The sequence below is a fragment of the Bombus huntii genome, unplaced genomic scaffold (genome assembly GCF_024542735.1).
Source record: "Bombus huntii isolate Logan2020A unplaced genomic scaffold, iyBomHunt1.1 ctg00000111.1, whole genome shotgun sequence".
NCBI classification, from domain to species: domain Eukaryota; kingdom Metazoa; phylum Arthropoda; class Insecta; order Hymenoptera; family Apidae; genus Bombus; species Bombus huntii.
Genome location: NW_026099364.1, coordinates 173,910 through 181,256, shown reverse-complemented (window position 1 = coordinate 181,256; position 7,347 = coordinate 173,910). Strand labels below are relative to the sequence as shown.

The following is a 7,347-nucleotide window of genomic DNA, read 5'->3' as shown; positions in this document are numbered from 1 at the left end:
TACACTGATACGTTAAGTACGCGACTGTTATAAGGATAGAGACCGGTAAAGATATGTTGACTATTCTAAGGATACGGAATAAGTGAAGTTTTACTGACGATACTGTGTCTGGGGAAAGCTAGGGATGGGTGTGTCTAAGGACACGGGACTATCGGACTTGTTGATGATAATTTTGGTTAAGGAAGTGAGGGTAGTAGACATCTTTCTCCGATTGGATAATAAGACGGTTGGTGGACCAGGAAGGGTTTTAGCCGCCCTCGTGAGAAAGTTGCTAACGCAACATACCAGACGCGAGGAAAACCTACTTTCCCTGTTAACCCGTAGTAAACAATAAACGTAAAAGGAAATCTAAGACAAGAGATACTCGCTTGGCCTGAAGGACCTTAACTATGAAAATTCCAAGACCCCTGGTGGGTACTTAGGACTACTGAGGGCACGCGCCAAGAATGTGCAGACATCTGGGCGCCATCCTGCCCGCGGTGTGTGGCCTGGTCTCTGATGTGAATTGACGTTATACAAACACAGTTAAATTAAGAAAATGTTCCCTGCAATTGTGTAATCATATATACGTAATTATATATCTCATACGTTTATTCTCTTTCTTCCCCCTCCTAAAATGTCAGCGATCCTTAATACAATATCGGGCCTCCCTATACTAGTTTGTAAGTTCATAGTCTAAGGAATGGTTACATTGTAAGTCAATAAATGGTAGTATGAAGTGCAACGTTTATGTGAGCACCTATACTAGGCGTACATTACGCAAACATTAAAAACTTCCCACAAGCTGAGACCCTCAACTCATAAATTAAATTCTTTTTATTTTTGATTCATTGTAGTAAATGAAATCATTTACCAACATATTTGTCACACTTTTCTCATTCAGATAAGACCAAGCACGATATAATTTGGAGCATATTTGCTTACTGAGTAAATGATAATTAAATACATATCAATAAGTAAATCTAACGTCACAAATATATTAGTAAAAGTTTAATTTTGGAAAAGTTAGAAATAAAAAAGTTTTACTTTTGATTCAGCACATAGATACATTGTCTCCGCGCTATCTGCCACTGGACCATATTACACCACCACAAAATATCCCGAAGTTCTTGTTGGACTCAACGGGTATAACATCGCATATACTTTGCATATTTACTGCATAGACCTCCGCAGTTTATTTAATTTTTTATAATCATTGTAACAAAAGTTAGTGTTATAATTTCATTTTATTGCAGCATAAGTCCAGTTTTTGTGTGTGCAATAAAATATTGTTATACTACTATCACCAGGAACGATGTGTAAAAGTACACTTACAAGAAAAGATAAAAATTTATTTCACAGTTATACTTAAATGTGGCATAAAGAGTAATATCTGAAAGAAAATTTCAGAAACATTGATTTCCAGAATTATTTCATTACTTTCCACATACAGTTGTCAATATCCACAGTTGGCTGAATCCCACATGTAGAGTGTAATAAAAGAAGAACAAGACAATACGATAAAATGTTGTAAGAAGCAAGAAATTCTAACAGTGAAATAAATAAAAAAAACAGAAAAAGATAAAACAGATAATAGGAAACTACAACGAAACAAAGAAAGCTCAAGACAGTAGACAGTTACAACTAAAATGGCAGAGGAAAGAAACACAAGAGGAAAATTAGAAAAACACATCATAAACAGCAAAATGGCAACAAAAGACAAAGAATAGATAACAACAAGTATAAACAAAGGAAATATAGTTGTGAACACAGGGAATAAAGGCATGAAATTTGAAATCCTGAAAAAGATAGATATGTTTAGGGAAATGAGAATTTTTTTTTTTTTTTTTTATCTATTTGTTGAAATTACAATCAATTCTCGCGTTGAGAAGAAATGAGAAATATGAAAGACAAATTAAAGGAGATAAGAAAGGCAAATAATATATTTAGTTACACCTAATACAAGATGTTAAGCTAGAGAAAAATAACAGGAGATAAGGAAATAAAATGGATAGAAAAAAGAAGAAAACTTGAAACTACAAGATAAGATAGATGAACTCGAAGGGATGACGATAAATTAAAAGTGATAAATGAAGCGGAATATATTCAAGAGATAAAAACAAAACGCCATTAAAAGCTGTAACAGTTATACTTTCAGACCAGAAGAATAAGATGAGAGTATAAGTAAATGAAAAGATATGGAACATTTAAGGACATTAGATATAGCATTGCAAAGAAAGGACAAGATCATACATGATCTATCACAAACGCTATCATACTTTGAGAAAAATATATTTTTTATCTTTCTTAAAATCCTTTTTAAGAAGGAAAAATGATTTGAAACAAGAACAAAAGAAACTTTCAATCATTTTTCTTCCCTTAAATCGCAGTGTAAAAATAAAGATGAAAAAAATGTTATAGCGGATTGTAAAGACAATACAATGAACGAGCATACCTTGTTGTCGCGAATTGAAACGTTGCTCGTCACCGTGCGTGTCTGATTTGACGTGTAAGACATTTCCTTGCGGAAGTTGACCCTCTAGTTGTTGGCGCGAGGTTCGCCGCTAACGGTTGCTGCGATGCTGATGATGATGTGATCATGTGTATCACTGTATGATTTACTGCTGTATCTCTGTTCACTTGATCGTCCAATGCTCGTGATCCGGCTCGAAGGACCAAATGTTACGACCGTTCGCGTAGAGACGCGATCGCGAGGGAAACGTGTGAGCGGGAGACGTAAATTTTTGCTACGATTATGATAATCGACGCCGCGAATTAGTCGTTCCCCTGTTTCGTTTAGAATAACAGAGATAGTTCAAATGATTTTAACTTTGAATTAACACAGTTAATATAAACGTGTATATTTAACGATATTTAAAGTTATAATGAATACGTCACAAATGATTTAACGATGATACAATTAGTTTGTTACAGTAATTTGACCCGATTTTATGATATTTCTCGATGTATTCGTTAGACTAAGCGACTTTGATTTTATTCGTCTGAACCTTTCGATGCATCCCGTTTGAATTCTCATTTGCCACTGACTGCCCTTCCATTTGGTCCTTTGTCTTCTCTGAGATACGACCCCCACTACGCTCGGATCACGCCACCGTTCGCGCCTATGATCACCTATACCAGCTTCTTTCTTTATGCGGATAAAATAACGCACCGAAGGCGAATAGATGTTTCTGGAACTCGCTGCTTGACGACAACTATGCGTTTATCGCTACTTTGTGTATACCTCGACGGTCATGTAAGACGATCTGTTTGCGACGGTTAGGAACACGGCCTACAGTAAGCGCCTTGGGGCGTAATAAACGGAGAGAATAAAATTTTAATTAAAATTAAATTTTTTATAAATAAAATATATATAATAATATTCTTAATAAGTTTTAAATTAGAATAAGAAATAGATAAAAATAGGATAAAATATATATTTATATATGTATATATATATATATATTAATAAATTGGAATATTAAATTCAATTATTTTATTAACAAAAAAATGCCTCTAATTTGGCTTCAATTTAAAATTTATTTTATTTAATATATAAATTTAAATTTATATAAGAAGTAAAATTTACTTTTAATTTCGACTTAAAGATTGATTTATTTTTTAAATCCTTATATATATATATATATATATATTAAAATATTTAATTAGAATAATCTAAAATATTCAATTTAAATAATTACATGATCATTCTATTAATAAAGAAAAAATTAATATTAAAAATAAAAAAATTATTAAAATAAATAAATATAAAAAATTTAATGTTTTGATATATGAAATTAAAGGAATTAGTAAAATAATTTCTACATCAAAAATTAAAAATGTTAATGAAATTAAATAAAATGGTAATGAAAATGGAATATTTATTTTTGTGATTGGATTAAATCCACATTCATAAGGTAAGTTTTTTTCTATGTTAAATTTTTTATATATTGATAAAAATTTATTTAATAAAAAAATAATTATTAAAATTATAAAAATTAATAAATAATAAATTATATTAATTAAATATATTAATTTAATATTAAATTTTTTAATTGGAAATTAAATGTAATTTAATTATACTATATATTTAAAATTTAATTTAATTTATAATGATATAATAAAATATGTAAATGAATAATCAAATTACATCAACAAAATGTCAATATCAAATAGCGAATTCAAAATTAATATGATGAATTGTTGAAAAATGATTTTTTATTATTCGAATTAAAGAATATAGTAAAAATAATGTTCCAATTAAGACATGAATACCATGAAAACCAGTGGATAAAAAAAAAAATAGATTCAAAAATTCTATCATTAATACAGAAGAATGAATTATAATATTCAAAAATTTGTATAAAATTAAAATAAAATCCTAAAAAAATTGTTGATATTAATATTGATATTCTTGATTTAAATTTGTTATTTAATATATTATAATGTCTTAATGTTACTGAAAATCCTGATATAATTAAAATAATTGAGTTTAATAAAGGGATTTCAAATGGATTAAAAAATTTAATTATTTTAGGTGGTCATATTAAATTAATTTCAATTGAAGGAGAAATTGAATTATGGAAGAATGTTCAAAAAAATGAAATAAAAAAAAATAGTTCAGAAATAATAAATATAATTATTCTAAATTTTATTATTGATAAAATATAAAAAGAATGTATTCCTTGAAATGTTCTTTCTCGAATAATATCTCGGAATCATATTGTTGTGTCGGACACAACATATGTCGGAATTGTTCTTAATAATATATTTATAGTATTAAAAGAGACAATAATTGGTCATGGTCTAATAGTAACAATATGAAAAGGAAAGTTTTTTTTCATTAATTTGATTCAGAAAAATATAATGTTAATAAAATTGAGAATACATAAGCTTGAATTAAAGCTATTGAAATTTCTAGAATTAATAATATATTTTGAATTATTAAAGTTAATGGTGATAAAATAATGAAGTTTATTATAAAATTTCTTAGTAAAATAAGAATAAGATGTCCTGAAATTAAATTTGCTGAAAGACGAATTGATAATGTTCAAGGGCGAATAAAAAGTCTAATAAGTTCAATAATTACTATAAAATTTATTAAAAATTTTGGAGAATTTAATGGTACTAAATGTCTTAAAGTTTTTATAGGAAAATTAATAATTGAGTAAATTAAAAATCTTAATCATAAAGATAATGCTATTGATAGATTAAATATTAAATGTCTTGTTGATGTAAAGATATAAGGAATTAATCTAAATAAATTTAATATTATAATATAAATTATAATTCTTAAGAATGAAAAAATATGTATTGAATATTTATTAGTTATAATTATTTTAAATTCATTAAATAAATATTCAATAAATAATTTAAAAATTATTAAAATTCGTGAAGGAATTAATCAATATGAATTTGGAAATAAAATAATTGGTAAAATTATAAAAATTCAATTTAATTGAATATAATTATTAATTGAAGGATCAAATATTTCAAATAAATTGTTTATCATAATCATTTTCATTTTTTAATTAAATTATTTTTATTATTATTATTATTATTATTATTATTACTTATATTATAAATATTTTTTATGATAATATATAATAAAAATGAATTTATTAAAATTATAATAGTAAATAAACATATTAAACATATTATAAAGATAACTAATCAATTAATAGGTATTATTTGTGGTATTCATTAGAAGTAAATTTTAATTACTATAATTGATTTAAAAGATCAATTCTTTATTTCAGACATCTAATGATAGAAAAATAATAATAAAATATTAATTTTAGAATGACAATCTAATGTTATTTAAATTAACTAATTTTTCAAATTTTATTTTTAATTCAATTTATAAATAATTCATAAGAAGTTCTTTCTAATATAATAGGTATAAATCTATGATTTATTCCACAAATTTCAGAGCATTGTCCAAAATAAATTCCTGGACGAATACAAAATAAATTTAATTGATTAATTCGACCAGGAATAGCATCTACTTTAATTCCTAATGATGGAATAGTTCATGAATGAATAACATCTAATGAAGAAATAATTATTCGTATAGAAATTTTAAATGGAATAATTAATCGATTATCAGTTTCTAATAATCGAAATTGATTTATTAGTTCATAATTTAATATATATGAATCAAATTCATAATTATTAAATTCTGGATATTCATAAGATCAATATCATTGATGGCCAATAGCTTTAATAGAAAAATGAGGATTTACAATTTCATCGATATAATATAAAATTTTTAAAGATGGAAAACAAATAATTATTAAAATAATTATAGGAGATAAAGTTCAAATAATTTCAATTGTATGATTTTTTAAAAGAGTTAGATTTAAATAATTATTATATATAAAATCTATAATAAAAAATGTTGTTAAAGAAATAATAATAATTATTATTATTATAGTTAAATTATGAAAGGAAATTAAATTATCAGAATAAAAAGAATTTGAATCTTGAAATGTAAATATATTTCATGTAGAAATTTTTAATAATTAAAATTTATTTGAATTTGAAATTCATTATATAATTTTATTAAATTAATTTATTAATAAAAGATAAAAATCTTTATAATTGAATTTTACATTCAAAGCACTAATCTGCCATATTAATAATTATATATATATATATATATTATTTATTAATAAATTTTTAAATTTTAATTATTAAAAATATTTTTAATTTTATTATTTATAATTAAAGGAATTTCAATTAGTGAATGATCTAAGGGAGGATAATTGTTTAATCATTCTAAAGAAGATTGATGAAATTTAAATATAACTAATCGTTTTGAAATTAATCTTTCAAAAATAATAAAAATGAAAAATAATATTCTATTTATTGAAATTATTGCTCCAATTGATGAAATTAAATTTCAACAATAATAAGAATCAGGATAATCTGAATATCGTCGTGGTATAGATATTAAGCCTAAAAAATGTTGAGGGAAAAAAGTTATATTTACACCAATAAATATTATAATAAATTGAATTTTTAATCATTTTTTATTTAATATTAGATCTGTAATTATTGGGTATCAATGAATAAATCGAGTAATAATAGCAAAAACTGCTCCTATTGATAGTACATAATGAAAATGTCCTACTACATAATAAGTATCATGTAAAATAATATCAATTGATGAATTAGATAATATTACTCCTGTTAATCCTCCAATTGTAAATATTAAAATAAAACCAATAGATCAAATGATTGTAATATTAAAATTTATTTTTGAACCATGATAAGTTGCTAATCATCTAAATACTTTAATTCCTGTAGGAACAGCAATAATTATTGTTGCTGATGTAAAATAAGTTCGAGTATCAACATCTAATC

General features: G+C 24.8%; 1 pseudogene; it reads right to left on the bottom strand.

The window, feature by feature from the left end:
• Positions 1-5,748: 5,748 nt before the first annotated feature.
• LOC126877033 (cytochrome c oxidase subunit 2-like) lies at positions 5,749-6,491 on the bottom strand (annotated as a pseudogene).
• Between the last annotated feature and the right edge of the window lie 856 nt (positions 6,492-7,347).